Source organism: Aphelocoma coerulescens, chromosome 4, assembly GCF_041296385.1.
Source record: "Aphelocoma coerulescens isolate FSJ_1873_10779 chromosome 4, UR_Acoe_1.0, whole genome shotgun sequence".
Taxonomy (NCBI): domain Eukaryota; kingdom Metazoa; phylum Chordata; class Aves; order Passeriformes; family Corvidae; genus Aphelocoma; species Aphelocoma coerulescens.
Genome location: NC_091017.1, coordinates 68,232,633 through 68,255,739, shown reverse-complemented (window position 1 = coordinate 68,255,739; position 23,107 = coordinate 68,232,633). Strand labels below are relative to the sequence as shown.

At 37.6% G+C, this 23,107-nt stretch overlaps 1 protein-coding gene across 8 annotated transcripts in view; it reads right to left on the bottom strand.

Moving 5' to 3' along the window:
• SORCS2 (sortilin related VPS10 domain containing receptor 2) overlaps positions 1-23,107 on the bottom strand; it is a 539,351-nt gene that overhangs the window by 133,942 nt on the left and 382,302 nt on the right. The window lies entirely within an intron of this gene.

The following is a 23,107-nucleotide window of genomic DNA, read 5'->3' as shown; positions in this document are numbered from 1 at the left end:
AAAACTTCTTATATTACTGAGATATTTGGTGTTGATATTTTGGGTTTGGATTTGTGGTTTTTTGCAAACAACCAATGGCAGAAATCCTTAACATAGAAAGAAAACTTAAAAACCCAGTTAAACCACAGCCTTTACTTAAAGGGCACAAAGAGATACATTAATTCTGCTTGCTAAGGCACATCACTTCATGCCAAGTATAGTTAAATTCTTCAGGATCAGTTTGAAAATTCAGCATTAATTTCCCAAAACATCAAAAATCATGAAGTGGACCACTGTGACTCTTTCCTTTAAATATTAGTAAATATAAAAAGGAAAACTTCAATTAGTATTTGCATTAAAGTAGTATTGTCCTTGTGTACCCTTCCCAAAGCTTTTTTTAGAATTCATGAAGCAGAACAATAAGACTGAGAGAACCTGAGTCCAGGTTCAAAAAAAAAGGTTCTCTTGAAAACTCTTCCACCCACCTGGTAGTCAAAATGCTTTAAAATGTTCTAGCAGGACTTACTATCAAACAGGGTTCTCCAGTAAACATAAGCCATGTTATCTTGGGTTTCCCTGCCAAAAAATCAATTATGTAAAACAAATTTTCAACTAGAGGCCAGGTTTGAAAAAGAAACAAGTATTTGGAGGAACATAAAACACCTTTACAAGAGCAGCAAAATAAAAACTTGTCTGTTTCTGCACACTCTTTCTACTATTCTCTTTTATTTCAACAATATTTAATTCCCTTCTCTTTCAGTGATGACTGTTTTGGGAAATTTTGAAATTTCTTCTGTAGTCAGTTGTACAACAGGTAAGGGGCTTAAGCAGGAGAACACTGCTGTAAAAATCCTTCTATTGGAAGATCTGTATTTCTGACTCATTGGAAAGAACATGCCTATTAGAAGTAGCACAAAAAGCTGACTTTAAAGTATAATAGGAGTTATTGAAAAACTTATATACATCATCTGCAAGCTAAACACTGAATCACAAATATGAATAAAGGCAACTTCCAATCCTGAGCAGCTGGTAAAAACAATATGATTAGTACTTGAATAAATATATTTGTGACCCCCTGCAAATCCTGGTTAAAGATTTTATTCTCACAAAATGTCATGAAGAAAATTGTTAATTTGACTATAAAAAAACCTTGGCAGATAGAATGACCTTGACTCACAGTGTGAGATGCTGTCCTGGCACAAACTCTTTTAAGCAAGAGTTTTGACTTCAGACTACAGAATTATGGAACCCCACAGGGTAGGAGGTTCTACTTGATCTCATTTCCTTTATTTTGACTTTTCACATGCATCCAAGCTTGTCAAGGAGTGAACTAGGTGGTTTCTGTATTATCTGACAACTGCTCCCACATGGTGCATGTGGCATTGCGAAGAATTTCAGCTGGATAATTTTTTTGAGTATAAAATTTCACTATACAAAGTCCTTAGGATTTTTCATCTACTAGAATCCAAAATACCATGCACAACTTTATATTCTCCTTCTGATCTTCTCTATTACTTTGGTATATGCTTGAAAGGCTTATCTTTTACAGAAAAATACATTATGCAGCTTCAAGAAATTTGCTAAAACTTTTATGTCACATTGGTCAAACTATGATGAGACACAAACATGTCAGACTAATAATACAGAATCTCAAAGTAACAGGCTAAATGGAAAGCATTTATGCTAAGCTATTATTTAAGTAATATATTTTTTCTTTATAACTACTGTAGTCGATACAAAATAGGATACTATATTAATGGCAAAACCCCAACCCTTCAGAGTTGGTCATTTTTATCTTAGCCTGAGCTTGATTTGTGCTTAAATTAAAAAAAGGACATCAGTTCTGGATTCCATCTTCACTTTCCTGTTCAATGACATACACGTCATTGAGGTTTTTCCTCATCTGGTTTTAGCTGGAAAAAGAAAATCACAAAGAAACACAAATTACACCAGATGAGCCCAAGGCGCACTACATGTGCTTCACATTTCAAATGTTAAAGCATTTAGATCATAAAACTAATGAGGAAAAACTTTTGCAAACTGGCTAGGTGGGCTTAAGTGGGCTTAAGTCTGAAAACAAACAAGAAAATAGACGAGAGCAAATGAACATGAGCTACTAAGGCTGCAGTCCTCAGAAGAGTTAAGGAGAAGATGGAATGGCGCTGCTTTCAAAGAGGAGTAATTGTTATATATTAGTGAGACAATAAAAGTTACTCACTAAAAAGCAAAATGCACTATATCCAAAATGCAGATTACAGGAAGAGCAAAAAACAAATGTTTAATCTTTAACCCAACTTCTAGTGCTTGATTTTGAGATATCATTGGTCTTCAGTTCTTTATTTCTTCAAATATCAGTAATAATACTGAAGCGTATACTGGAAGAAATGCTGAAGCAGGACTTCACTGGGATCACAAAATACGTTTGACATGTAAACAGATTTCCTACTTAAAAAGGGGGTCTCACTATAGAAAGAAAACCACGTCCAAAAAAATCTGTCTGGAAACTGGTCACCTACTAGGCGGATTCAAAGCAGGAAAATCAGGCCTAGGCAATGAGGAATTACAGAACTATGATAGCTATGCTTGACACATACCCTGCATAGGACTACAGAATAGGAGAAGGAAGTCATCTTGCAACCAAAAATGGCCATTCTGTTCTCACAGACTTAGCCCCAAACAGTTTGGATACTCCCCCTTAAGTGCATACAAATAAATAGATATTTGGCTGAATGTTTATGCTTTCACTTCCTTGGCAAGAAAGCAAAACAGCTACATGCTACAACAGCTACCTCACAATAAATACTGCCTCATTTCCTAAAGCAGCTGCCTCTGACCACTGAGCAATTCTTATTGAACCCTTTCTTCCCTCTCTTCCCAACAAGGCAGCACATTTCAGCCATACAAACTGTACCCCAGTGACCACCCATCCTACTCTGGGCACTGTCATTATCTGGGGCTGACTCTCTGCCAGTGAATCACAATGAAGAAGCCTCTTCATTTCCCTATTACACTTTTCTGTAAAGATGATGATGATGATGATGATGATGATGATGATGATGATGATGATGATGATGATAATACCACCTTTCTAATCACAAAAATAAAGGGAAATTACAAGGGATGTTAATGATTTGTACGACATGCTGATAATGGGGAGCAACATTTAAGTGTAAAGTGTATTTCAGTTATGTCAGCTACAAAAAATAGATCACAAAAGCATAGTGGAGATTGCAGTAACATTTTTTGCTAATTATTGGTGGAGAGAGAATGAGGAAACTGGCCTTCCAATACCCACCACTAATGAGACTCAATTTAGGCCTTTTATATAATCTACTTATGAGAGCAAAGAAAATCCCCACCCTATCTGATAGATATATACTGGGATAAATTTCCCAGAGAGATTTGCCTCAATCATAAAATCAAGGAGAATGTTAAGACTTTGATGTGAAGATGGAGGCTTAAGAGGAAAATCACTCCACGAATTAAAAACTGTGCCTTCTAAAATAACAGCTGGAAAAGTTTCTAAAATCAATACAGTATGAATGATTGATAATGGTATCTCAGACCAAAACCTAGAACCCTTTTCCTGTGCACAATCGTTTAGCCTTTGAAAGTGCTTATATGCTCTGAATAAACTTAATTTGAAGTTAATGTACTAGTTTGCCCTTTTTTTTCCAAAAGAAATTATATACATAAGGATATACCTGTGAACAACTGTGGTTAACTGAATCAGTCCTTCATGTACGAGTACTGGAAGAAATTTAAGAGTGTGCTATATAATATTTTCTTGCAGCATCAATACTTTTCCTAGTCAGATATTACTTTATCACTTTTTACAGAATCAAACCCACCAGTTCCATCAAGGTCATAGTCAAGCTACTGCTCTTTCTTGGCTACTTAAAAAAAGACGTTTCTTTTTAGCTTCAGAACAAAAATAGCACAATACAGAAATACACAAATTACCTACGAGGTAATGAGAAAACCCACAGAAAAAGCAGGTGCAGACATCCTATACACTTGCAGGATGCTTATTCAAAGAAAGACCCACACATGCTGGACAAAAACTAGTCACAGTTTACCAAAACATACCCAGCAAAGACAGTTGATGACCCTTTTGTGGAAAGATTGCACAAAAGCCAGACTGAGCTTGCCAATGACATTTTCTACAATGGGTTTTTTCAACCAGAAATCAAAAAAAAATACATAAAATAACAATAGCTATTACAAAAACCTTGTTTTACACTGGCACCATTGCACACACTGATCTTTTTGCCAAGGTATATTCCATTCAGGTACAGACCTGGCTCAAATGGTGATGTTCTCTGACATGGGACTCTGAGTTGCCAGAGAGGAAAGCAGCAGGATTTCTACTAATACTTGAATCTATAACATCTGCATGCATCTACTACTGATTTAAAAACATGCAAATAGTTGTTAAGGTCTAACATGGCAACCAAATTTGAAATCATATAAAATTTATCTGCTTTGCAAACACAAAATCTATCTATAATTTTCAGCAAATCAAATGAACCTGAAACATATTATTTAATTAACTGTATGTGTTTTAAGTTCCAAATAGAGGATGATACATTAGAAACATGCTAGGATTTAGAAAATCTTTGCTCATGAAGTGACCTTAATGAAGTCAACCTCAGTGATTTTTCTTTAAAATCCCTTGAAATATGCATTTCATGCAAACTTACCTAAGTTGAGCAGTTTTGAGTTTTACTATATGGATCTATGAGGCTTCTTTTCCTACTGGAACACTACATGAAAATTGTTTATTTTTACACTTCAGAACCAAAAACTAAGAGGAATTCATTAAAGTGATGTAGAAGAACTGAAATCACTGAGCTGGCTCAGCTCAGCTATAGTTGCTAAGCAATTGTTATGCTATCCTACTAGTAAAGTGTTATCTGTATACATACCTGTCTTCTTTCCATGCCATCCCTGCGTGTCCTTGCATATCATCCTGTACCCCTTGTTACTGACCAACACTTCCACAGGAAAGCAAAAAGACCACAATAAATTTTAATTTATTTCTAATGAAGTTTTAACTGATTAAGGTAAGGGATGACATGATTTGACCTCCCATTAGGAAATGTGAGCAAGTGTTGCTTTTCCAGACAAATTATCAATAACATTTTAATTAAGGTTTGATTGAGCCAAAGCAATTATCACATGGCAGCAGGTAGTGAGCAGCAAAGAGCTCAGGGTATCATTCTTTCCCTGCAAGGGCTGGAAGAGGACAGAGTAATTACTATTGACGAGGCTAATCCTCCAGTCTTCTAACCTCAGGCATGCTCAGATGAGACAAATCCCACTCAGCATTCCTTGTCGACAAATTGGTCATTTACATAAACATGTTTTCTCACCACCATACGCTATTGTAGTAGATTTCCCAAAGATGGCAGCAGGCCAGACACTTAGCAGCCAATGTTCACATCTTTTGCATAAACATATGTGCTTTTCTAGCCTTTACATGTAAGTCTGGAGACTAAACCTTACGAAGGGCAAGTGGAGCTTTCGGCCAAAACCTACTGACGAGGGTCCCTGCCTTTGAAGTCATTCCCTATTATCATAACAGCATACAGCTATAGTGCTTTTTTCCCCACTGGGCATCTCCTGTCCCCCCAAGCAAACTTTCAAGGCTTTTGGAAATAAAATTATTGTTAGACAGACCATACACAATTTTTTTACATACTGGTTTAGCTGTCCAAAAGCATTACTTCAACACTGCATCTATGTTATCCACACAAAGCAGTAACGCATGGCATGCCCTGCCCAGACTGTTTCAACACAGCATTTACATTTGTTCTCCAGATACCAAACTTAAGCTGGGGAATGGTACTATTGCATTGATACATTTTATTAACATGCAGAAGCTGTATTTATACTGTTCACCTCCTTGTCCCCTCAAAGATCTGACTGACTCCATTCACAAGAGATGAGAGCAACCTGCCAAGACGCTTATCAACAATGAGACCGATGCAGATTATTGCAGTGACAATTACTGATGATAGTAACTGCCCATCCAGTTCCTGGATATTTCTGTGATCTTCTACTCTTCTGTCTGAACTTGTTCTGTTCTGTGCGAGGGAATATACTATCGGGAAAATAAAATAAAATTAGGAAAAAATCCCTGCATCTACCTCTTATTAATTCTATGCCTTTTTTCCCTTTTTTTATTTCAAGATATTTTTTTAGACTAAGCAAAGTCAAATGCTGCAGTATAAACTAAGTGGATACACAAAAATGTTGACAAAATGTAGACAGATTTTTTAGAAAGTGACCTCTGTCATGTCCTTCAAACACTTTGCAGGCTATCCCTGCTGATGAACAGCTATCACATCTCACAAGGCTCCATCACACTAGAAACAGGATATCTAACAATTCTGCAACCATCCCTGGAATGATCTTGATGCCTTTTCCTGGTCTTAAAATCAGGAGTCACACACGGTTAGAAGGGGAAAAGGGATTTTACCTTGGGATTTATTTTAAGGATCCTTAGGTGTACACGTCCAGGTCATATACATCGAGATGTACCCCACCGAGTCTATCTCTGTCTTCGTCTTCTGTCTCCACACCTCTCCCCCCCCCCCAACATTGGGTATAGCATTATAGGTTTTACTAATTAGCATATCTATCAAAGATTCCCCAATAAGAGGCTCAAGTGAGCCCCCTTCCCCAAGGAACTCTCCCCTGGATGGTTCTATCTTGGTTTACAGAATGTGTTCTGGAGAGGACCTTGGGGTCTGGGGCACACTGATCTCTGGCTACGAAGCTTCTAAAATGTTTTGTCTCTTAGCTTAACAAACAAGTCCAAGAATGTAGGCAAAAAAGCACTAGGAATACAGAAGTTGTAAAAAGGTATAACAGGGGTATAAAGGAAAGGGCAAAAATCTTCATGGCATCAATCTAAGCTTGGACTAAGAAATAACCACCACAACATCCCATTTAATAATAAATATATTTAAAAGAAGATCTCTGTAAAACAAATTTCCTTGTAAAAATACCAAACCAAAACAAAATGCAGAAACCAAAAAAGAAAATCAAACATTTCTGTACATCCATTTTAACATTCTGCATCTTTTCAATTATTTCACAAGGAAGTTTGCAAATGCATTTGCAAATTGTGATTACAGTCGTCCAAAGCCTAAAATTTCAATCATCATATGAGGCCTCTTCTGCTTTGCTGAGTAAATTTCTCTAAATGTTCCTGACTCTCACTGCAGATCAGGGGAAATATTATTAGTATTTATCACTTGCACAGTGTCAGAAAGAAACAGCAATGCACTTCCTACAGACAGATAGATGGTATTCTGAAAGGCATAAAATCAAAGTAGGTAAAGAAATAAAAAGAGAGAAAAGCATTCCCAAGCTCAGTACACACTTTGTTGTCTCAACTGTATTTGCTTTTCCTTCCACATTTCTTTCTAAATAAAGTCACAGCCTGATAAAAGGTGGGCAACATTGTGTACAAACCCAGCAATATACACTCCTGTCTGGTATCATCCATGCTGAGACTAAATGGTGCAATAGTATCCCAGTGCCTTACCTGAATACATTCCCAGGCTGCCTCTTGCCTCAAAAACCCTTCTGTTCTGACTAAGGATTTTACCTACATTTTACACAATAAAAGCAAAAAAAAAAAATCACTGAATCAGTTTTTGCTCCCAAGAAAGAATTGTAGACATTCACTATGATGAACAATGTAACAAAGTCTTTGGATACAGGCAGTGCAAGGAGCAAGGAGTTGGATTCGACAATCCTCATGGATCCATTTCAACTCCAGACATTCCAAGAGACTCGACAAGTGAAAATGGGAAAAGTAACTAACTGAAAGGTGCATTTATTAAACTTCACCTGACAATTCAATCCCTTTTGTCCTTGAAAAGTTTAGTTACAACTTGAAGATGACAGCTGTAGATTTCCCTCCAAGTGCTTTCAGAGTTTTCTCTCAACATATTCATCATGCACTGATACCTTTGCAGGGCTGATACAAAGATTACACTTTGTCATATCTGTTGTCAGATACCAATAAAATGGATGCTAGTAAGTCTGTAAGGATTTGGTCTGAAACTTTTCACTCTGTGTACCAGTTCCTTACAGCCTCTTGGTGATGGGGTCAAGCAGGGAGAAAGGGATAATGCTATCAGTTGTTCATAAACCTCAGGCTGTTACCTCCCTGTTTATCCATTTTCAAGAACAGGTATGAATTTTGACATTAAATTGTTGCACTAATGAAATCAGAGAAAACCTTCACAATAAATATCAAGTGAGAACTGAAAAACTTTTGCTGTCATGTTCCCAAGCTGGCCAAGGAAAATACCCCATGAGGTGCTTCAAGGGCGTTGCTGCCCCCTGACCTGTAGACCAGAGGCAGTGGGGCAGCACCCTGTACTGTGTCCTTAGTCTGAATCTGACTGAAATAACACTAATAAAATTTCCTCTGCCCTGATTGTTGTAAAAAGTGTTGTTTCATGGGCTGCATAATTCAAAAACATAGGGAATTATATACTCTCCTAAACCAAGCACCGCCTCATTGACAGGCACAGGTAGATGGGATTAGTCACCACACAGCTCCTGGAGCTCTTCATTTACCAATGTGACTGTGATTAACCTTCCCATGAATGCATTGCTGTTGCCATGGGAATCCACCCTGGACATGAAGACAGTTTCATTATGTGCTGCATATGCCAAGGAGCATATGACTGTGCTGTCACGAAAGGGTGTCAAAGCAGTTGTGAGCATCAGCATCTTGGTGAGAGATGGGATGACAGCTCAAGAGGAAAGTCATGACCAATCTAAAGAAATTAAGGCCACAAGAGGTGCCAGGGAACCCAGAAAGCCACGTCACACCAGTTCCAATCACCCTTCCTTCCACTTCTCCAGAGTAAGCAACCACTGCAGAAAATAAAAATTACAAAGCAGGAGGAAAGAGTGCAGGATAGCACTCTCTTGCATTTCCACATATAAATGGTAACATATTAAACAACAAATTAAAAACAAACAAGCAAGCAAAAGAATTAGCTTTTTAACCTAATGTACAATAGGCACGAAACTCAATAACACTATTTATTTTTAAAATGAATGCAGTAGACCTATCTATCTGAGAAAACAAGAATCATAAAATCTAAACAGAATAGCACCTTACTAGATAATATTTAGTTTGCATTCCACAATTTGCATTATAATCATCACCTACTTTTTTCTCAGAAAGGATTTCTAAAGACCAACATAATGAGATTTACAATTTATTGTATTTGTAATTTTACACTACCGTATGAGTCTCAAGCATTATTTAAATTTATCAAATAATATTTATTAGCAGTCCAGGAAGCCTTTAATTCAAAATTAATCTACATTTGTCAAATAAAGAACTAAAACACATTTTGAGTTGCATTATCTTTTCTTTCTTAAAAAATTGAATTTGTATAGTCACTAATTTTCAAAATTCAGTGCCCATTACACCTTTAGATCATTAAGTCCTTTGGATCCTAATACACTATTAATGAAAAGGAAAGTAAAAAACCCAATCCCCTTGTAGATATGAGAAGGAATTTCTAATATAAAATATTCTATTGCAATGAAAAAAAGTACTAATGATGTGTTCCTCAATTTTCCACAGATATACTTCATCTGTCCATATTTAGGGAGGTAAAAAAGCACTCAGGCATCCAAAATTCAAATTAGGCAAAATTAAGCAGAGTCCACACATGGCTTCTACTAAATAATTTTCCCTGTAACACCTCCCATGTCTAATGATCCTTGAGAACTTCTGTTTTCTCCTGGAAAAAAAAAATCCTGTCATGTTTTGAGTTTGCTGTTGTACATTTGCTGACTTACCTCAGTTGTCTATAAATGCATGCCAGCTCCAGCTAAGGCTCACAAATTCAGGCATCTATGGGTCTAAAATTTGTTTCTACTAATCTGGAAGATGTACTTAGCCCATGCCCACAAGCATGGACAAAAAGAAGCTCAAAAAGAAGGAAAACTGAGAGCAGACAGCAGCACTGCTCACATTTTCCTAATAGCATGAGATGGTGGGGCACTCTGCCTGGGAAGTGCAAGACCTGATTCTACATCTTCACCTGAAAACTATTTATTTATTATTGTAGAAGAATAAGAACATAAAAAGCATAAAGCAGAGTCAGACAGAAGCTGCAGCATGATTTCTGAGCTGCGCTCTCTCCTGACAGACAAATGGCTACCCCAGCAACACTCCAGCCAGGCCACAGACACATTTTTGCACGCTGTCTTTGTTCACATTTTCCTGACAAATGGCTCAAAGGCAATTACAGGCTTCAATAGCATTAAGCACAATTCAGATTTGTAGCAGCAGCACCAAGGGTTGGGAACTGCAAAAGGGGCAGGAGCAGGTTATCAGCATTTCAAGGGCAACAGTGGCTGGAGGGGCTTGTCTGTAAAAGGCTAACAGCAGGATGGGGGTACTGGGATCTGCCTGACTTGGAGGAACTGGCTTTGAGGGACCAGGGATCATAGCTATTTAAGCTGCAGATGGATGAAGATATCTTTCTTTCTCTTCCCCCAAACCATATTCCTTCTGGCATCTCACTCTCTCCCCTTATTTCCTCATGACACTGCTGACAGTCTGCAGTTGCTGCTACACCTCTGCATTACCTCCTGCAGCCCCAGGCAACTGGCTCCTGCTTTGAGCTGGCCCAGACAGTCCAGCACAGTTCACATCTTGCACACCTGACTGCCCCCATCCGTTTCATAAAGAGCACATGCTGGAAGGTGGGACTGTGGGCTCCATTCCTGGAGCTGGATATTCAACAGCTGAGATGATGTTCAGCAGTGTTGCAAGTCCTCTCCCAGGTCACCTTCAGACGTGCTGGGTGATACAATAGGCTTTGAGAGAATCAAGGTGAGGATGCCTCACTGTCCCTTTAGGGGATTCAAACTTGTTTAAGTTAAAATGAAAATAGCTTTTCTGCTCTTTTTGCTTTTCTTCTGCTGGGGACCTGCTCCCATTTTCACTGGGCTGGTCCAAAATTCACAGCAGCCAGTAGGAGGAACTGTAATGACAAGAGTTTCTTTGAGCAGGCTATTTGCTGTTGACCTCAACAGTGGTGGATCAGGCCTCCCTCAAACAAACACATTTGTTGCCCCTCCCAGTACAAAGAAAAAACAGCTACAGCAAAGAGTAAAGTCTCTGTGCCAAAAAAGAAACTGGAAGGAAGCATAGGCTATTTCCATGTTATTTCACAAGTACATAAAACACCCAAAACCATGGGATTATGGAATTGTTCTGAAATCTCAGAAGAAGAAACTGATAAGAACATAATTCATTTGCATATTAGCAGAATTTACTGTCTGATAATCTGGATTATTGACTCATGAGAAGCAAATATGCAACAATCCACCCCTCTCTAGGCTTTTGGAAATCCACTCTGCTCACTGAGTGCCTGGTTCAAACTGAAAGCTTTGCAGGGCTTTTTGCCTTTCCCAGCACTGCCACTCTTCATGCTTGATTTACTACAGAGAAGGTAATAAAGCCGTCCCACCACCTCAATTACCAGAAGATATCCTTTACTTTTAATTATTTTCATGCTTTCTGAAGGCTTCAGTACAAAGGCTGTCATAGTTGAGTTTTTACGGTTGGAAATATTTATATACGTCCACTGTGTTTATGTATTAAGCACTGTTAATGTACCTACCACTAAGTAACTTCTTCAGTTTAAAATCAAAACATGATAATCAATTTTTCCTTTCTTCGAGGCCCTGTAATGATAATCCAAGTGGGGAGGCAGAGGCTGTATTTCACAGATCCTCACTATGTCACTGCTTGAAAGGCACTTAGCTATATCTTACAACTGCTTTTATCACTTTGAGTACTGAGCAATCTTTTCTGGATTACCAGTTACATCCTCCTGAAATAAAAGTGTTGGAAAGCCCCTGAACCTCTGTTTATTGTTAAAAGTTACCATTTGGCCAGTGTAACTTTCCAAATTGCAGCAGCTTTTTCATATGGGATTTCTATATGTTCTTACCACCATGCAATCAGATACTTAAAGCAGAGGATAAAAAGCCTAGGGAAAATTAGACACTGAGCTATGAACTTTGTTGGGTGACCTTAGACAACTTTTCCTTGTGATTCATCCAATTAATCTGGGGAAATAAAAATAAAACAAAACCACCAAACCTTATTCCCCCCCCCCAAGAAAACCCAGACTCAAAAAAATAAACCAAAACACAACAAAGACCAAGAAAAAAACCCGAACAAAAAAAAACAACCACAAAAAACCCCCACCCTGAACTGTGTAAAAAATCTCAGATCTTGCAGAAAATTGGTGGTGACGTCATCTGAGCTTACCTTGCAAAACCATCCTACCACGGGGCTGAGCACGTTCCTGAAATTTTGGTTTTATAAATTATGTGTGCTGTACACTGCTAGAAGATACAAGTGCAATCCTGGGAAATCAGAAATGCCAACTGTCTAAATCACTATATTTCTTTAAACTTACATTCTGAACTTAAAAATCGCTGTGAAAATTTCAATTAGTGTAAACTATGGTGTACTAAAAAGTTGGGTACAGGAAAATATCCTAGTTTGCAGCTTTGATTATAATGAATTCATGAGCTTGCCAGTGAAACATGACTAATATGGTAGCAGTGGTTTTTGCTTATCAAAAATAAATCAATCTAATTAAGAAATTACCCACCTAACACTGCAGTGCCTTTTTTGAAGCCATGTGTGCAATGTGTCTTTAAAAGGTGCAGCAAGAATTTAGGACATCATAATATGACCCACTATTTCTCAGTCCAGGACTTGAAAAGGTGTCCTATTTCTGGAAATATTTTTGCTGTTATTTCTTTTCCTGTGTGTTCCCCACTTCTACATCAATTGGGTTTTAAAAATTTATTGCTTATTTTCTATTCCTCCAAATGCCATTTTCTATCACTCCCTGCTGTCTTCCTCTGCACTTGTCTGGAGCTCAGAATTGAAATGGATTATCTGAACTCAGCACACTCTCCAGAGGAGTCACCATGATGACAAAATTCAAGGAAATAAAAACATCTCAGTCACTGATTAGTCGGAGAAAAGGGCCAGACGGGACGGGTGGGAGGAAAGGGAGATGAGCCTATGATTATTTAAACCTACCAAGTGAGTTATGATGAATAAAAACATGAGCCCAGCTGAAAATAGGAACTTAGGAATCAGGAATGATATAGTTTAGCAAACATATTGACAGTGTTTCCCATAGAAATATTTCCCCTTAAAGCACAACAGAGTTGCAAAGGGACTATTTCTGAGTTGTATTTTAGAATATCTCACTGGCAAGTACACAGCAACACACCTTCACAATTCATCCGTTTGTCTTAATTTACCAAGATAATTCACAACATGAAGATATTTTAGGTTCTACTGTTGTGTAAAAAAGACAGAGATTATTCCTAAAACCAACCGCAATTAGCTAGAAAAGACTCCTCAGCCTTGTCAACAGTGACAAGCAGGTAGATAGAAAGCTTTTGGATAAAGTCACAGGCTGCACTCCTTTAAAGAAGTCTCAGTGCTGTGCACTGCAATGATGAGGGGAAAAAAAACAAAAAATGAGAAGTTGTCAGGCACTGAGAGGGAGCAGCACTGATTCAATTTGAATTTAAAAAAGCAAACAAACAAAACACAAAAGATTTTGGTACAGATGTATAGTTGGTACTTGATTTTGTCCCAAAATAGGCAATTTCCAGACAGAATAGCCTAGCAGTACCAGGAAATCACTTTAATAAGTACTTTCTTGTTTGGTTATCACGGACTTATTTTTTTCCATTAAAATTATAGATATGCTGAGTTACAGAAATCTCTATAATAAAATTAAACATTAAAGTAAGTTATTTTAAAATCTAAACAAAATGCCTGCAATGAGCAGGAAATGTCCCTTACTGAAGAATAACTATTATTATTGTTTCATGCTATAGCAGATGTCATATAATCCTTATATATACTATCCAAAGTACTTCTACATTTTAGATGTTATATGCCTCATAAATCAGAATATTTTAGTAAAAAATTTCTGATTTAATAATCTAAAATTTTAGTAACACGCAAAGCATCTTGCAAAAAAACTGCTTTCCTTATAGACTTCAGACAAGCTCTCTTCAGCTCATCACACTGATGACATTCTGTGATCTGTATTCTACAAAGAAGTTCAAGGCCTTCAGGCCCAATATTTATTAATTTATGCACTTCCCTTACAAAGCAGCAGAACAGCAGTTGCATCTCACTCACAAACTGATTCAAGTTTGAGAGATCTGGACCGATGGGCCAAGGCCAATTTTATGAGGTTCAACAAGGCCAAATGTTGGGTCCCGCCTTTGGGTCACAACCACCCCAGGCAGAGTTACAGGCTGTGAGCAGAGTGGCTGGAAAGTGACCCAGCAGAAAAGGACCTGGGCGTGCTGGTTGACAGCAGCTGAACATGAGCCAGGTGTGCCCAGCTCACCGAGAAGGCCAATGGCACCTGGCTGGATCAGAAATAGTGTGGCCAGCAAGACCACGGCAGTGATCATCAGTCTCTTCCCCCAGGTAACAAGGGACAGGACAAGAGGCAACCACCTCAAGATGCACCAGGGAATGACACTTTATTGTGCCATAAACTGAGTGTCTCCTCATGGGAGAGGATTTGTTGAAAGCCCTTGCAAGGAGTTTAAAAGATAAAGCGAGACGTCTTCTGTAGTTTCAATGCTTCCAGATAGTTGTTTATTAAGTCTAATCAGAGAAACTGATCCAATAGCGTGAGCCAGGTACAGCATGGAAAGAGGGAAAGTAGGAGTGAGAGCAAGAAAGCCTCATTATCAAGATTTACACAGCCTTTTAAAGATATTTTAACCAATAGTTACTAAAAACGTACATTATTTTTACTTTCTTACCAATTATTCAGTAACATGACTAGGAACTGCGGAATTTTCTATCCAATCAATCCAAACTACTTTTACTGCAAAATATGGAGTGGTAAGAGAAGGAGAAGAAGGTCTAGAGAACAACAACAATCCTCCATTTTGATATTTCTTATCTATTTACTATAAAGAGAAGCCTAAAACCTCTAAATTTTTCACTATATGACAATCTTACATAATAGTCTATCACCTAATTCACACCACTATATTTTCTAGTTCTTGTCTGACTGTTGGTAATTTTTTCCAAGGTTTGAGGCTAAAATAGTGTTGTTCAGGGGGGTAAGAACCCTTAAAAACAGGCAGAGAAATATTCTCGGCACTCTGGGTTCCTACAAGGGAAGGTTTAGATTGGATATTAGGAAAATTTTCGTCACTGTAAAGGTTATCTAGTATTGGAACAGGTTGCCCAGGGAAGTGGGGGAATCACTGTCTCTGGAAGCACTCAAACAGTGTGTAGATGTGATGCTGATGGACACGGTTTAGTGCTGAACCTGGCAGTGGTAGGTTTATGGCTGGATAAAGGTAGGTTTATGGATGGTTTACAGATGATCTTAGAGGTCTTTTCCAACTCTAATGATTCTATAATCCTATGATTCTAGGTCTCATGCTCTTCACTAATCATAAATAACTCCCTCTACCCCAAAATGGTTTGAGTTTGACTTGACAACTTGGTGAATTCTAGTGGTCAAGATCTGTCTTCCTCCAAAAAAAGAAGAGACAGCTCTGTCCCACTTTATAAGTATATTCTTTTTTTTTTTTTTTAATACACAGCATGAAAATGGTAGGCAACCCTCCTTCCTTTCTCTTGAAGTCTTTATTGAGTGGATGTTACTTAATTTCATTCCTTGGATTGCTTTTTCTGTTGGACATAAGCATTTTCTTATGAAATTTCCTTTATGTCTGTTTTCTCCTGGGATGTCTGCTCTTACCACTAACTTAATATCACTTTTCTTAACCTTTACAAATGAAAAAAATCTTCCCCATGGTGTGAAAGGCATTAGATTGGGATGACAGTAAAGACGTGTTCAATACTATTCACAAATTAGCAGGCAACTAATAAATCACAATAGTAATACAATAGTATGCAGGAGAAATATCCCTGCTTTGGGTGATCAATATGAAGAAACACCAATGAATGGCAGAAAATGACCAAGACTTGATGGAATGACAGGCCTATTCTAGAATAAGGAAAGAAAAAAGAAAGTTAAACCCAGAGGAAGAGATCAGGTCCAACATCTAGGGGTAAGAGTGACAGCCATGCTACTACACAATCAAGTCTTAACATTATCGTTAGCTCAGAAAAGATCCAGAAGAAGATACTTTCTAAACGCAGTAATTCAGACAAATTCTCAGCTATCCATTTAATTCAGAGTTGGTAAAAATTGAGAGAAAACGAAGAGTAAGAGAGAATCCACTGTTAGAACTAGAAAACTGAAACTGAAAACACAACGTTCAGTCAGTTCTAAAGAACTTGACACAAAGTTGGGGAAAAGTCCAATAATGATGACACAGACATCTTCAAATGACTGGAACAAAGATCATGTTCCAACTGCTTATTCAGTTTCAGATGCAAAACATAGGACAAGCCAGATGTAACTGCCAAGATATCAAGAAAAGTTTACGATTTTCAAGTTCTCTATTTTTCCACATCTACTGAACAAGGTTTTCATTCTGCTAACAAAGTTTACTGTCATTTTTTGGTCTAACTTTGCCAATTTAATTTTAATAGGAGTTTGAGACATCAACATTAACTTAGTTTTCCCAGAGCTTTTTTTATTACTGGGGGAGTCACTGACTCACAGGCTTCTAATGGAAAGGATAATCACAACTCCTAGCCTGGAATCAGCACAGTAAAAACTATGCAATACCACTTAGTGTTCACAAGTTTAGCTAGTATTTGTATATAGTATTTTTTACATTAGAGATAAATCAATAGTTTCAAGACAGGAACTTCAAGAGGTGAAAGTCACAGCCCATTAAAATTTGCATGCAGTATGAAGTTTAAATTGCCTGTCTTTAGCATTTCTGAAAAACTACCTCCTCTTACCATATTCATAAGCTGTAGTCATACCACAGTCATATGATATCTTAGTATTTCTTTTGAAAACTAATGAGACTGCACTACTTAAAATTCTTTTAAAAATATATATGTGAAACTCCCCCAAATATGCAGCTTTCAGTAAAAGAGTCACCTAATTTGTAACAATTTGGATTTCTTTACTATGCTGCAAAAGGATCCAGCCCTGCATGAACTCATGAGCTGTAAGGTGAACCACAGGTAACTGAAAACTGTCATCTAAATGACAAATCTATTAAATATTCCTGGACATTACTAGTGATTTTTACTCATTTGAGAGGATGACCTCTACAGTTAAAAAATAAAAAAATGCTGTCGTTCAATCTAGGTACCTCTCTTATCTCACTTTCTTAGTCAAATGAAACAAAGATGTGAAAATCTCTCCTGGATGCCAAAGAAAAAAAAAAAGGAATTGATTTGATTTGAGCAGAAGGGCATATTGGGTACAACCTTCAATTGCTGGCATTAAAAGCTGATAAGGTTTTAGAGCACTGGTATTTGCTGAAAAGCCATCACCAGGATGGATAACCGCATCTGTGAATGAGAGCATATGCTTAGAAATCCCAATAACAACTCACAGAATCCACTTGAAAATACACTGGAAAGTGTTAAGCTGACAGGACTGAAGCCTTCCTCCTCAACCACCTTCTTAACTGGCATTGGAGGTTCCAAGCATACATGTGGCACCTCTCTAGCACCTTTCCTCCTCTCCGCAGCTCCCACAGCCTCAGAGCTGCAGCTGTCACATACCGACGGCCCAGTTGCCTAATCAGTTCTTATTTTCTTGATAAATGATTTGGCTACACTCAGGTTCTGATTCTTCCTGCTGTTCCCATCTGTCTTCTCTCTCACCCCTCTTCCCTTAACAAATGCCCCACAGAAAATCTATCAACAGCCAAGTGTAAAAATATCCCTCTAGCATAGTGATACATTTTTCCATTCTTCTAATCCATCTGTATAAACAGTCAGTGTTCAGTGTGATATGCCTTGAACCCAGCTGAAGATAAAAGGGTTAATATCAAGATATTAACCTGATATATTAACCTATCGTCATGGATCCAGGCTCCAAGAAATCAAATCACATAACATCCAAATTCCTGCATATCTTTTGCAGATGTGACGTCATACAAGCTGTGATATTCCACACACATAAGGAATTGTAACTCCTTTGATTTCTCTCCAGCACACTCCTTTTAATTGAAGCTGTACCTTCTGCCAGTAGGAAAGAGTTGCTAAGAGAGAAGAGGAAATAAAATACCTGTCAATATGTCTGAAAGAAGAAAACATTAATATAAGCCATAAGCGCAAGACCACACTCCAGCATTTTTGTTAAGTACATGCCACAAAAGGATCATTTAACCTACACTGGTCTCAGAGAACTGCCTTTTTAAACTTACTTTTTCATTTTTTAAAAGGAACAAGATGCAGGAGTCTCAGTAAAAAATTCCTCAGCTGAAGAGATTGCATCTTCCCACCAGCAGCACTGCTAACGTAAGGCAAAGTCACGATAAGCATTATCAGATTTTGTCCACTCTGCAGAAAAAAATTCTTAATGATCTTATGAGGAATCTAACTAAGCTACATTTACGTAATTTTTATGTTTAACTGCCACATATCAAGTACTCAAAACTGAATTCTGCATGTTTACTAAAACGTGTTAAAGAAGAGAGGAAAATCTAAATTCATAAAATTCTGAAAAGACTATGGATAGATATTTCTAAATACTACAGTCAATTAAAAAACATACATTTTTCTCAAGTAAAAAGCCACCAAAATCATCTTTATCTAGAATTTAATTTATACAATAAAACTTTTAGGAGACCTTCTATTATTTATCCTGAGAACACTGACAGCAAGAATGGATAGAGATGTCATAATATCCTCTAAAATATGCACAGGTAAACACACATAGAGTCAGATGAGAAAGCAGCACATACTATCAGAAATCCATCATGCATGTACAGAATACAACAGGGACTTGCGTGTCAAATCTCACAGTGATGGACTTCATCAAAAAAAGAATGACATCTTTGTGTCTTTGAATAGTGGAACAGGATTTTCTTCAAAGCTTTCTGGGAAATCCATTTCTAACAACCCCATAAGTCACCTTTAAAGTCACAAGCAAAATGGTGCCATTTTAGAGATGTTATAGCCACAAGAGTGAATTCTTTAACCAATTGACCATTTTTATTAACACAATTGAATCTTAACACAACTTCCCCTAAACCTAAGCGATAATGAGATCTAAGGATTCCAGGTTTCTCATTACAAGAAGGATACCTCAAGGCTTTGCTTTGAAACAATGCACTGAATGAGATCTGCTACTGCAACTGCATTTGTTCTCCAGTAGAAAACAAAATCAGATGTCACTGTAATGAGAGTGATAATACCTTGTTACCGCAAAGAAAACCTGTGATAAGATAAAGGGATTTCCCTGTAGCATAGGATAAACCTCTCTGAACGAAGATCATCCCTGCTCATCCTGAAGTACACAAATTTAGTGAAATTTGCATTATAAATATGACTGCAAAATTTCATAGTAGAAGACATTCTCCTTCAGAGATTTTTCAGAGCTGTTTACTGGTCCTTCACTCCAAACTCAATATGGGATAGCAAAGTCAAGCTGAACTACTTAGAAGTTTGTCTTAACCAGAAATACAGCTTCCCATATTAAATAATTTTATATTTATTCAAACACATAGGACTCAACCCTGACTTTACTAAGATGACAAAACAACTGCTTTCAAAGGATTTTTATAAAAAGCAACTGCTTTCAGGTTAGTGAATAATCTGACATAGAAACATTAACGAGTTTTCATAAATATGGTAAAATTTAGTATGATAAAGTGATGTTATAAATGGGGCAGTTTAGCCTGGAGGTGAGAAGGCTCAGGGAGACCTTATCAATGGATGGTGCAAAGAAGATGAGCCAGGATATTTACAGTGGTGCCCAGTGACATAACCAGGGGCAGTGAGCACACACTGAGACACGGGAGGTTTCCTCTGAACATCAGGACAGACCTTCTTGCTGAGTGTGACCAAGTGCTCTCACCTTGCCTGAGCAAACAAAGTTTGTATTTGCCAAAGTCTTGGTGTATTTATCCTGGACTAATTCCAGTACCTTGAAATGTCACCACTGGAGGATACTGCAGTATAGACTCAATGAAATACTATAAATCTGTTCAAAATCAGAAAGTCAGTGAAGCAGCCCCCATTCAGCTCTTTCTTGCCTTCAAGTCACTTCTAAACAACCCAGGCTGTACCAGCAATTCCCTCACAGCTTACAATGCACACAGCACTAGCTAAAGCTAGTGACAAATTGAATTTTGAAGTAAGTATGTATTTAGAAGATAAGAAATGTGAGAAGTTCTTTCTGGATTTTAAAATTAAGTCTGTTTTGGATTAGAAGAAAAAAACCTGAGTCTGGTTCTATACTAATATTTAAGTAGGCTAATACCAAATATTCTCACTAATACTGAAATTAGTGAGATTTTCCTACCGTGATGCCTTTTTCTTTTTTATTCACTGCTTTAAGCTGTTTTACAAATATGCTGAAACTACATCTTTGAATGGCCTTAACAACATAGGAGCTATTGATTATTGCACCCAGTTCCAAGAGCTGATGAATGTCCTTTTTCCACTTCAGGAGAAGAAAGATGACAGCTCTTCCATCTGTTGGGACTGAGAACCTTTGTCACTGAAAACCAGCCTTTTTTCCTCCTAAGGGAAGAAAACCAGAAGAACTTGGCCATGTAGATGTTCTTTAATAGACAGTGCTTAAATTGAGAGTCTGTAGCAACACGGACTGCTTTCTATAGTGGGTTTGTCTGTGTCCCAGGCACCGGAGCCAAGGGAGACGGCAGCTGTTACTGCAAGATAAATACAGCAATTCTTCTTTTTATCTGTGAAGTGCCTTTCAGATAAACAGTCTGACCTGAAGAAAAGCACTTTGCTGTTTAAAAACAAAGCCAGAAAACATCTGTTTTCCCAACAACAGCAGGACAAAGCAGAGATGGCTTTGGACCTGATGTTTAAGACCAGCATTTGATACCATCCCAACCAGGCTTACATTAGCAAGAGCGGGTAAAGAAATACAAAAAATTAAAATAAAAAAGGAAGCTGAAGAACACTGAAGAAATTATGAGAAATAAAAACAAGGCAATAAGGCTGAAATTTGCAGGACCTTTGCTGTCAGGTCTGCAAAATTCAAGTCAGTAACAAGCCCTGGCCAAGAAGCAGGGGCCCAGCGGGGCCATTAAGACGGCATTAGGACTGAACTACAACTCCCCAGTGGAAGTGTTGTGCTCTGAGCTGCTGAGAGCTGAAACAGCATTTTAGGAGGAAAATAATCTGGAAGAAAATTTGTTCTCTATTTCACCTTTGAAAGACTAGAAGGTAGAAATGCTTTTGCTCATAAGAGAGAGAGCCAGGGACTGTTTGCCCCTCTTCCAAGTTCAATGCCTATTTAACTACGTTACATCCTAGCACTTTCATGTACCAGTAACATACAACAAATATTCAATTAAAAACATGTTGTTTCCAAGAATCCAACATAAAGATAATAGACATTAATAAATGCATCATAAGCATCTATTACCCTAGGAGCTCTCCCTGCTCCTGCTGTATTTCCCCTGTACCAAGTACAGATACTTGTTCTTGAAACCTCAAAGAGTGGAAGCCTCACATTATCTCTAGGCTACCTGTTTCAAGGCTTCACACTCCTTATTGTCAGAAGTTTTTTTCTGATGTGTAACCTAAATCATCCTCGCTGCAATTCAAGCCTGTTTCTCACTGATCCACCTGTAAAAGACCATGAATGCATTCATCACCTCTTTGCAACAGCCTTTTATATATTTGAAAGCTGTTTTCATGACACCTTAGTCCTACCTTCTCTGTATTAAAAAAAAAATATTAAAAATTCAGTTCCTTCAACCCTTTCTTATTTGGTTTTTTGGTTTCTTTTTTTTTTTAACAGATTTCTGAGGACTCTTGGTTTTTTGCTGAGCTCTCCTAAATTGGTCCATATCCTTTTTGACCATAGGAGAATCAAGGAGGGCTAAAGAATTCCTTCTGATGTTTAACACAATATTCCTGTGTTCCTGTCAGACACTCCAGATGGTGTTTGACACCACTGACAAGAGATTGTTTACCTAAGTTCAAGTTAAAATTGACTATTAGGGTACACTTTTTCTTGTATGACTGATGTCTAAGGAGTCATTACCCATCCTCTGCTTGTACAGTTAATTATTTTGATCTAAATATAGAAGCTTAAATCTGTCCTTTCTACATAGCAACCCAGTTAAACTTATTTTATTTTTCCCATAGTGTTTCAGCAACAGAATGGCTAGAATGATTTTATATTCACAGAATTCAGACTTTGTCTTCTAAACATCCTTGTATGTTTTATGTTTTTGTCGTGACCTGAAGACTGAATAAGCAGTCTCTGTCCTTCATTCAAAGTATCTAATGAAAATATAGAATAGCAATTGGGCTCCTGAAAAGTCCCATTTGATGTATCTGTCCGTTCTGATAGATTTTCTAATGTATAAGTATATAGACATCTACAGCTTCTCTTCTATCTACCTGAACCGTTAAGCTGTCACAATAGAGAAATGAATTTATGACACTTTTTTTTTCTTGATTTACCTTGGTTTCTTGATTACAGTTATTACATATAATTATAATCTTCTAGTTGCTTACAAAAAAATTATTTATTTGTTCCAATGGTTTTCTAAAAATATTAGTTAAATTGACAACCTTGTAATGCCAAGATTCTTCCTCCTTCCCTTCTTTTACAGATGGCATTATGTTTGACCTTTTCACTCAGGTTTTGCTTGAATACTATCAAAAAAACCCAGAGTATTTCTTGCCTATATGCCTATGGAGCCTCAGTCTGGTAGGGGTTCTCAAAGTACAAGTAACATTTACCACCACCATAAAGACCTGCACAAAATGCAGCAGTGACAGAGTAGAAGTTTGAAGTTCAATGTTTTCCTCTACCTGGAAGGTTTCAGATACATGTTTCCTATGAAAGCAGCTCTAGGTATGAAATTACCTCTCAGAGGATGCAGCAGGGAGGAACAGGGATTATGGAGCCTTGCAGCCCTTCTTAAAACACCGTTCTTGCAC